The following is an 11,281-nucleotide window of genomic DNA, read 5'->3' on the forward strand; positions in this document are numbered from 1 at the left end:
TTTAGTCTATCCTATAGTAAGGCCACTTACTTGGTTGGCCTTGGCCGAAGTACTCCCTAATTAGCTAAACGTAAGCTCCGGTTCCGTGAGAGCTGCTTCTTACGTTGCCGGGGTTTGTTTCCTATCACACCGTTTGCCATCTTCTGTTAGTATTCACAATTAATTTACCAATAATTCAATAAATGTGAAATACGGCTCTAAAACAGACTCGGATACCTTAATCGGGACTGAAAATAGGTCCGGGAGGGTCGAGACAGTGACAACCGGGCTGAAAATAGAGGAGCCAAGCCGAACAGCCACTAGGAGCTGCCGAAGGAGCCCCTGAGCCATTTGCGTCGAGCCAAGCCGAGTGACTGCCTGCGCCGCTGTGTGCCACGTGACAGAAGCAGAGCGTGCCACGTCGTGCGGTGAGCGTTGAGTCGAGGGGCGAGTGGCACTCCAGTTCAGATCAGCAGCTGCAGAAGGCTACTGGGCTGGGCTAGGCTGGTTGTTGAGCCTCGGTTTACTAGATTAGGCGGCAAGCATTTGGGTTGCAGGCCGGTTCAATTGGATCGTGGGTCTGGTTTCAGGTCGGTTCAGCTAAACCATGGCTTCTGGGCTGGATTGAGGTTTGGGCCACTATAGTTGGGCTGGGCCGAAGGTAGAGGCCAAGAGGAAAGAAGTCGGGCTGCTCTATCAAGTTTTGGGTTTGGGTTGACCCGGATCCGTGGATCTCGTCTTCCTTACCCGACTTCGGCTGATTTTTAGGCGCATTTTCTCTCTCCTTCCCGCGGCGTTCTGTTGCCGATTTCAGTCCTCTTTCTTCCTTTTCCTCTCTGTTTGTCGTTCTTCTTTCTTTTTTCGAAGTTTAGTGGCCCAAAAGTTCCTAAAACCACAAATAGAAGAACATTTAGGAAAACCCAATTTTTCGACCTCAGTTACCGACAATGACGCTTATGAAAAGGCATAAAACGTACCCTGAGTGCTTTCGTCAGGGATCCTTCTCGTGGTGGTAACTGAGCATCTGACATCAGTTTTAGGGTGGTTTGGGGCTTGTCGGAGGAATTGGAAACTTGCCGACGTTATCCGAAATCTCTCTCTCTCGTATTTTTATTCTTTTCTCTGTTTGCAGGTATTCTGATCAATTCTGGGAGTCATGGGCTGAAGGCTGAAGGCCGAGCGGGGTGTGGCCGTCGTTTCGCGTGGGGTCCGCAAAACTCAGTGGTCGCAAAAAAACTCGCGAGTTTTCCGGCGACTGTGTTTTTTTTCTTCTTTTTCTTTTTTTTTTCTTTTTTCCGTATCGTTACATTATCTACCCCTAAAAAGAACTTTCGTCCTTGAAAGTCTCAAGCTTTTGTACTAGCTCGAGGTATTTTTCTCTTATTTCGTCCTCACGCTCCCACGTGGCTTCCTCGCTATGGTGATTCCGCCACAGTACCTTAACGAACCCAATGTTCCTGTTGCGTAAGGTTTTCACTTCTCTAGCTAAGTTTTTTACTGGTTTTTCCTCGTTCACATCTTCATTGAGTTGAAGTGGTTTAGTCTATTACATGGATAGAGTCCATAATGTACTTCCTGAGCATCGACACTTGAAATACATCATGTACTCCTGAGAGAGCTGGAGGTAGGGCTAACTTATACACTATTGGACTAGCTCGCTCTAGGATCTCGAATGGTCCAATGAATTTAGGACTTAACTTGCCCTTACATTCGAACCTCAAGACACCTTTCATAGGTGCCACCTTGAGGAATACTAGGTCCCCTATCTCAAACCCCAGGCTTCTGCGCCTAACATCGACGTAGCTTTTCTGTCTGCTTTGAGCGGTAAGCATCCTTGCTCGAATTTTCTAGACAGCCTCATTGGTGAGTCGAACCAACTCGGGTCCTACTAACTCTCTCTCACCTACTTCGTCCAAACATAGTGGGGACCTACACCGTTTTCCGTACAGGGTCTCAAATAGTGCCATTCCAATAGTTGCTTGGAAGCTGTTATTATACGAGAATTCTATCAGGTGGAGTTTGGAATCCCAACTTCCTTAAAATCTAGTACGCAAGCGCGTAACATGTCCTCTAGAATTTGGTTTAAACACTTCGTTTGTCCATCTGTTTGTGGGTGGAAGGCGGTACTAAAGTCGAGGCGGGTACCTAGTTTTGAAGTTCGCGCCCAAACGCTGACGTAAAACGTGGATCCCGATCCAACACTAGGACTCCATGTAGTCTTACTATTTCTTTCACATACAGTTGTGCTCGATTGTCAACTGTATATGTAGCTTTCCCAAGTAGGAAGTGTGCCGACTTGGTCAACCTATCGACAATTACCCAAATCACTGTGTAGCCTTTGGACATTTTGGGTAATCTTACTATGAAGTCCATCGCTATGTTTCCCATTTCCACTCCGGTATGCTTAGGAGCTGCAACAACCCCGCTGCCTTTTGTCTAAGAACTTTCACTTGTTGACAAACTAAGCACTTCCTCACAAACTCGGCCACATCCCTCTTCATGCTCTTCCACAAAAAGTGTTGTTAAATCTTGGTACATCTTAGTACCTCCTGGATGCATGTCAAATGGCGAGTTGTGAGCTTTCATCAGTATCTCTTTCCTTAAATCCTCTATTACCGGAACACATAGATGTCCCTGACACAATAGTCCTTCATCTGAGGACTTCGAGAAATGATCTATTGGACTTTCATCTAGCTGTCCTAAGACTTTCTATAGGTTAGGATCCTCTTGTTGGGAGGTAATAATTCTCTACCTAAGCGTAGGTTGTACTGTGAGTCAGACCAGCTGTGCTATGACTCCCTCAGTCGCTCTACAGCTATGTTGGCTTGCTCGAATTCTCTTTGTACCCTTACTTCCCTTGTAATGAGGGCCAACGAGTGGATCGTCTTTCTGCTCAAAGCATCTGCGACCATGTTTGCTTTTCCAAGGTGGTACTGGATATCTACATCATAATCCTTCACCAATTCTAACCACCCTCTCTGCCTCATGTTTAACTCTTTCTAGGTGAAGAAGTATTTTAAACTTTTGTGGTCGGTGAAATTTGAGTTTTCTCTCCATGCAGGTAATGTCGCCAGATTTTCAACGAACACTACAACGACCAACTCTAGGTCATGGGTAGGGTAGTTCTTTTCGTATTCCTTAAGTTGACGAGACACGTATGCGACAACCTTGCCGTGTTTCATTAATACACATCCCAGTCCTTTCATGGAGGCATCACTATAAATCACATACCCTTCTGAGCTCTCGGGTACTGAGAGTACCGAGGCGGTTACCAATCTCTCTTTTAGGTTCTGGAAGCTTGCATCACAAGCATCATTCCATCTAAATGGTACCCCTTTTTTTGTTAACTTTGTTAAATGCGAGGCTATTATAGCGAAGTCCTGCACGAACCTTCGATAGTATCCCACCAATTTAGAGTCCCCACTAACGTCTCATGCTCATCTCTAATGCAAAATATAACTCTAAGAATGCTCATCTTTATTAGCGAAAAAATTTAAAACTTCAGAATACGTTAAAACATTAGAAAACACTGTCGGACTTGCGTGTTTCAAACATCATGCTAGAGTTCAAAATAAGATAAAACAATTACAAATTAAATAATTTAAATAAATGAAATGCAAACACCTATCCTAACCAAGACTAGGAATTTTAAATATGCAACTATCCTATGCACGAGCCACAGTCTCTAATCACGATGTCACCGTCAACCATACATTGGCGCCTTGCCTTTACCTGAAAAACAATATGGCACATGGCCTAAGTATTTCGAGAAATACTCAGTAAGTGACCCTACTATAGGGGTCATGCTAATGCAAACACATGCAATCATGAATTAGGGTTCTATCTCTAATCATTTTAAGGGTGACCTTCAGTCTCGGACAAATTGAATATGTAGTACTTCCCTACACACAACTCACATGTGCGAGTGTGAATCTTCATGGCGCTCGATTGTGATGTCTCACATTAGTTGAGGAGGAGAACATACCACCATTTATAAGGGTGTGAAAACCTTCCCCTAGCAGACGCATTTTTAAGCCTTAAGGGGAAGCCCGAAAGGGAAAGCCCAAAGAGAACAATATCCGCTAGTGGTGGATCTGGGCCGTTACACTTATTTATTTTATTTAGTCTTTTGTTATGTTCTTTTAAAGATGTTTTCGAAACATGTAAGTCCATGACTATGTTTTAAGATAAAGGTTATGTTTTATGGAATTTAAATGAAGTCTTCCGCATTCAATGTTTATGGTACGTATACATTAGCGATATTAAATTAAGTAGAAAATTTCAGGTTGTTACACACCTAGTGCCTAAGGTGGTTGACTTCACAATAGTGTCGAGACCAATATTCTCTTGAGAAGAGAGCATCAGACTGGACGTGGGTGACACAGTAAAAAAAAAGTTGTGGCAAGACAAGAAAAGTTTTAGTGCAGCATTTGCCACGTGAAGGTGACAAGTTGATAAGTTGGTTGAAGTGCAGTGTCAACACGGAACGATGTTACAAACTTTTAAGCCTTGCTTCCAAAAAGTTATGTGGCCATGACGAGAGAATGTTGTGTTACAGATCTCTAGGCGTTTAGGGTGCTCTCTCCCTAGCTCAGGCGAGGAATGTCGAGGCTATTTTTTTTCATGGTTTTCTGGTGAGTTCCTAAAGAGTTCGAAAAGTGGGTGAAGTTAGGTCCATAAAGGGATAGTGCACAACCATTGGGCAAGTTGTGTTTTGTCGTGCTTATGTTGTGAGTCTTAGAGACTTAGAGAAGGTTCAACAGTGGGATACCATAAGTAGTGTGCAAGTTTTCATATTCATTCTGAAAGCAGAACAAGTCAGTGAGTTAAATAAGCAGCTAGTCCGGTATTCGAGTTTTCATCGGGACGATGCCGAGATTAAATTGGGGAGAATGTCACAATTGATGAAATAATTGTACCCTCAAGAAAGTCATCGAGAACGATGACTAGGCTAAATAGGGGAGAGTGTCACAACCTCACTGAGAAAAAGTAGGTTGTGGCCCCACATGCAAGACAGACAAGGGGAGACCCTTATGTGGCACCTATCTTGTTACGTGAAGGCCAAGATCGAAAAGTTTCATGATGCAATCGAGGAGGATGGTGCATCATCCAACACACCAAGAATGTGCATCCAAGCTAAGTCGAGGCATACACAAAGTTCGAGAGAAGGAGGTGACACGAGTGTCAAACCTCGAGCCATAACCTTAGAACTCAAGGTCTCAATATGAGTTTCGACATGCGACTTTAGAATCAAGTTCGTCTATATGAAGGATGAAAGCTCACTAAATTTGGTATCAATCGAATACTTGACAGACTATGCATGGGGTCGTTTGTCCACTTGCCAAAATGATGTCTACTCAAGAAGGATTGGAAATGCCTCAAAATGCTATAGAAGGATGCCTGGTGTCAGTTCTCCACCATCTCTAGTTCCTGTGGCCTAAGCGAGTTATCATGTGCACGTATGTGTGTCACAACGTGGGCGAGCGTCGTGGGAAAAGCGTCTCAGGCGTCTTATTTTGAAAATGATCTTTTAAGGATAGTACTGAACAGCACGACTGTGCCAATATTTCACCCCAGCCCGTGTGTCGGAGGTTGGATTATTCACCTGCATCTAGAATGAATTTTGTAAATGGTCTAGCATAGACACAAAAAAGTCCAATGCCCGATGAGAACCCAAATAAATGGATGTTTGAGATGTCCCAATGAGATGGTAGACGCATGGGTCAGTTTCTAACATATGTGTCTGAGCAAGCCAAAATGGCTAAGTTGTCACAAGACATCAGGATGCATGGATTGTGTTATTGGGAACTGAGATGAGCACCCAAGGAAAGGAAGAAAAAGAAAATAAAAGGAAATGAATATATAAACATACATACATACATAGATATAGATATACATAAATACATACATACATATAGTTAAAAACAATTGAGGGGCATGATAGTCATTTTGTTCTCAAGCTACTAGGTTCATGAGAAGCCATAGTAGAATACCTAAAACAAAGAAAGACGTAGAGAGAGAAAGTTTGGGAGTGAGATCAAGAAAACCGTCATTGGAAATCTCACGGACCACCGTGGACGTCGTCTCCAAGGACTCCTTTGAAGATAGAAGAGGATTTTGGTGATCCGAGCTCCATTTTTCCGTCAAGAAAACTGAGAATCCATAAGGTACGATTTTTAGAATTTTTCTCAGATTTAGGACTCTCCGTTGTGAATCAATGTCTAAAATCTTGATATGTTCATCTAGATGAAATTCTCCGCACGATTCATGAAGACAATTAACCAAAATTTTGGTTCGAAGGCAAAGATTCGAGAGTTCTTCCAAGAACGGTAAGGATGCTAACGGACCTCCTTCCGATGTTCATAACTCATAAATTAAGAAAAAAATATCAAAACGTAGATTGAATTATGATCTACAACTTTGCTGAAGAAGCTGAATCAAATTGAGAAAAATTTTCGGCGAGCCACGTGTCAACCGGTGAGAGGAGGAGTGCACCGGCGAAAAAAGTGACACGTGTGGGTCGATGTGTGGAGCAAAGCATCACACGCAGAAGGGAGCTACACGTCTCCATACGATTGTTGACACGTGGCAGCTACAAATCACACAATCTGACCCGTAGTCCAACCCGATGGATTATCCGACCCGAAGCCATTGGTCCAGATGACCCGCGATCCAAGCTGACTGAATTGAATCGCCTCCCGAACCGACCAGGGAATCATGACTACAGGGCATATCCTTTGCGTAGTACGCATGCGTGAGACGAGCGACTGGGCTTCGCTTGGGCGCGTGGCTGGCGCATGAAGGTGAGTTTTAGGCCTGTTTTCGCCCGTTTGCCTTCTGTTTGCCCGATTTTTGTCTGGATTCCAGTTCTACTAATGTTTTTATGTGAATAGGGACCTAATCAAAGAAAATCAGTATTTTTGGACACCTCATGGGCATAGAAACGCAGCGAAAGAGCACATGTCAACCATGTAAGTCACCACCCGGTATTTAAGAAAAAAATACTTGTAGAATTCGCTTGTATTGCATGCATGCTAGTTATATTTGCTTTAGGTGGTAGCCTTCTATGATTGAAATTAAGCCGGTTGATTGCAGTGAACCTGAATTATTGGTTGAATTATTTGAGTGTGCAATCATGCTTTAAATTTCTGTTATACGTATGCATATGTTTAATTCATGTGGAAATTGTGTACTCCGCGTTCCGGGTGCTTGATGGAGGCCATCGCCTCGTTGAGCTTGCGTGTTTGATTTGTATAAATTATTTATTATGATGTTAGATGATGGTTGCGTGCACACTCTCACTCTGTTATTTTCTATGACCCATTACTATGATAAGCCTAGGGATATGCGGTTATAAGTGACAAGTCACTCAAGCCAAACCTAACCTTCCCCTAGGAACCTAACAGATTACCATAACGATGAGGTACCTTAGGAGTGTTTTTAGACTACTAGTTGTGTGAACGGTATCTATAGCTTCTTGGGTGGACCAAGGGTTCTTGATCAGTTCTCATTGCACCCAGCCATTTCACATGGGAAATTTGTCCCCACGTCGTATAGCCCCTTAGCTGCACGGGAATGGGTTGGGTCGCACTCTCCACCCCCCCCCCCCCCCCCCCCCCCCCCCCCCCCCCCCCCCCCCCCCCCCCCCCCCCCCCCCCCCCCCCCCCCCCCCCCCCCCCCCCCCCCCCCCCGGGACTGTCATGGGCTTAGGAGGTCCTCAACACACCTAGGCTAGATACCATGTAGTCTTAGATAGTCATGCAGAACTAGTGCCTCATAGAGAGATACCGATCATTTCAGCTTGCATAACAAACCCTTAGGTATCAAATGAAAGGACGATGAACTAGTGAAGCTTTAAGGAGCAAGCTCCAAGGGGCAAGTCCTAAGGAGCAATTTCCAAAGGGAAAGTCTTTTTTGCCTCGATTCCTCTACTTTCTTCATCTATGCCCATTCACTTACGCTAATTAGCCTTTTTTTTCCTCATACATGGTCAAAAAGCCTCGATTCCTCTTCTTTCTTCATCTATGTCAATTCAACAAAAGACCTATTAGCTCAGTTGGTTAGAACATCGTGCTAATAATGCAAAAGTTGCAGGTTTGAAACTTGCATGGACCAAAGCTTTTTATAGTTATATCATTGTCACGCCTCGATTCCTCTCCTTTCTTCATCTATACCTATTCACTTACGGATTAGCCTTTTTTGCCTCGTACATGGTCAGAATGCCTCAATTCCTTTCCTTTCTTTATCTATGCCCATTCAACAAAAGGTTTATTAGCTCAATTGGTAAGAGCGTCGTGCTAATAATGCGAAGGTTGTAGGTTTGTAACCTGCATTGGACAAAGCTTACTATCGTTATATCAGTTACACTTCCACGCCTTGATTCCTTTCATTTCATTATCTATGCCTATTCATTATGTTTTTTTTTTTTTGCCTCGTACATGGTCAGAATTCCTCGATTTCTCTCATTTCTTTATCTATGCCCATTCAACAAAAGGCCAATTAGCTCAGTTGGTTAGAGTGTTGTGCTAATTACACGAACGTCACAGGTCTGAAACCTTCATGGGCCAAAGCTTTTTATTGTTATATCAGGTAGACTCGATTTCTCTCCTTTCTTCATCTTGCTCATTCAACAAAATGCCTATTAGCTTAGTTTGTTAGAGTGTCGTGTTAATAATGCGAAGGTCGTAGGTTTAAAATCTACATTGCCACACCTTGATTTCTTTCCTTTCTTCATCTATGCCTATTCACTTAGGCTCTATTAGCTCAGTTTGTTAGGTTTAAAATCTACATTGCCACACCTTGATTCCTTTCATTTCTTCATCTATGTCTTTTCACTTAGGCTGATTAGCCTTTTTTTTTTTGCCTCTAATTCCTTGATTCCTCAACTTTCTTCATCTATGTCCATTCAACCATAGGCCTATTAGCTTAGTTGGTTAGAACGTCATTCTTCATCTATGTCTATTCACTTAGGCTGATTAGCCTTTTTTTGCCTTTAATTCCTCGATTCCTCAACTTTCTTCATCTATGCCTATTCAACAATAGACCTATTAGCTTAGTTGGTTAGAGTGTCGTGTTAATAACACAAAGGTTGTAGGTTTGAAACTTCATGGGCCAAAGCTTTTTTATAGTTATATCATTGCCACGCCTCGATTCCTCACAGAGCCTCATGCTAATAACGCAAAGGTTGTAGGTTCAAAACCTGCATGGCCGAACAAAGGGTTTACTATTGTTATATCAATTACATTGCTACGCCTTGATTCATCTCCTTTCTTCATCAATGCCTATTCACTTAGGTTGATTAGCCTTTTTTGCCTTTTACATGGTCAGAATGCCTCAATTCCTCTCCTTTCTTCATCTATGCCCATCTAATAAAAGACCTATTACATGGGGCATTTCCTCTCCTTTCTTCATCTACGCCCATCTAATAAAAGGCATGCCTCAATTCCTCTCCTTTCTTCATCTACGCCCATTCTAATAAAAGGCATGCCTCAATTCCTCTCCTTTCTTCATCTACGCCCATCTAATAAAAGGCCTATTACATGGGACGTTTCCTCTCCTTTCTTCATCTACGCCCATCTAATAAAAGGCATGCCTCAATTCCTCTCCTTTCTTCTCCTTTCTTCATCTACGCCCATCTAATAAAAGACATGCCTCAATTCCTCTCCTTTCTTCTCCTTTCTTCATCTACGCCCATCTAATAAAAGACATGCCTCAATTCCTCTCCTTCTTCTCTTTTCTTCATCTACGCCCATCTAATAAAAAGCCTATTACATGGGGCATTTCCTCTCCTTTCTTCATCTACGCCCATCTAATAAAAGGCATGCCTCAATTCCTCTCCTTTCTTCATCTACGCCCATCTAATAAAAGGCATGCCTCAATTCCTCTCCTTTCTTCATCTGCGTCCATCTAATAAAAGACCTATTACATGGTCAGAATGCCTCAATTTCTCTCATTTCTTCATCTAATAAAAGGCCTATTAGCTCAGTTGTTTAGAGTATCGTGCTAATAACGCGAAGGTCGCACCTGCGTGTGCTAAGCATAGGGTATTGTTATATCAATTACACTGTCATGCCTTGATTCCTCTTTCTATGCCTATTCACTTAGGCTGATTACACGCCTCTCTTTCTATGCCTATTCACTTACGCGGATTACACAGCTTGATTCAACTCTGTTCTCTTTCTATGCCTATTCACTTATGCTGATTACACGCCTTGATTCAACTTTGTTCTCTTTCTATGCCTATTCACTTACGCTGATTAGCCTTTTTTGCCTCGTACATGGTCAGAATGCCTCGATTCCTCTCTCCTTTCTTCATCTATGCTCATTAGCTTAGTTGGTTAGAGCGTCGTGCTAATAACGCGAAGGTCGCAAGTTTGAAACCTGCATGGGCCAAACAAATGGTTTACAATTGTTATATCAATTACACTGAATTCTTTCCTTTCTTCATCTATGCCTATTCACTTATGTTGATTAGCCTTTTTTGCCTCGTACATGGTCAGAATGCCTAGATTTCTCTCCTTTCTTCATCTATGCTTATTCACTTATGTTGATTAGCCTTTTTTGCCTCGTACATGGTTAGAATGCCCAGATTTCTCTCCTTTCTTCATCTATGCCCATCCAACAAAAGGATTCACTTACGCTGATTAATTTTCTTTGCCTCGTACATGGTCAGAATTCTCAGATTCCTCTTCTTTCTTCATCTATGCCCATCCAACAAAAGGATTCACTTACGCTGATTAACCTTTTTTTCCTCGTACATGGTCAGAATGCCCTGATTCCTCTCCTTTCTTCTTCTATGCTCATCCAACAAAAGGCCTATTAGTTTAGTTGGTTAGAGCCGTGTTATAACTTAAAACCCAAACAAAGGGTTTACTATTGTTATATCAATTACATTGTCATGCCTAGATTCCTCTTCTTTCTTCATCTATGCCCATCCAACAAAAGGCCTATTATCTCAGTTGGTCAGAGCGTCGTACTAATAACTTAAAACCCAAACAAAGGGTTTACTATTGTTATATCAATTACACTGTCACGCCTTGATTCCTCTCCTTTCTTCACCTATGTCTATTCACTTATGCTGATTAACCTTTTTTGCCTCGTACATGGTCAGAATGTCTCGATTCCTCTCTTTTCTTCATCCATGCACATCCAACAAAAGGCCTATTAGTTCAGTTTGTTAGAGCGTCGTGCTAATAACGTGAAAGTTGCAAGTTCGAATCTTGCATGAATCCTCTCCTTTCTTCATCTATCCTATTCACTTATGCTTATTAGCCTTTTTTGCCTCTTTCATGGTCACCTATTC

General features: G+C 42.5%; 1 non-coding gene across 1 annotated transcript; it reads left to right on the plus strand.

The window, feature by feature from the left end:
* Positions 1–10,297: 10,297 nt before the first annotated feature.
* TRNAI-AAU lies at positions 10,298–10,371 on the plus strand. The gene has a single exon. It is a non-coding gene; the product is annotated as a tRNA-Ile (tRNA).
* The last annotated feature ends 910 nt before the right edge of the window (positions 10,372–11,281 follow it).

The sequence above is a fragment of the Cucurbita maxima genome, unplaced genomic scaffold (assembly GCF_002738345.1).
Source record: "Cucurbita maxima cultivar Rimu unplaced genomic scaffold, Cmax_1.0 Cma_Scf00011, whole genome shotgun sequence".
NCBI lineage: Eukaryota > Viridiplantae > Streptophyta > Magnoliopsida > Cucurbitales > Cucurbitaceae > Cucurbita > Cucurbita maxima.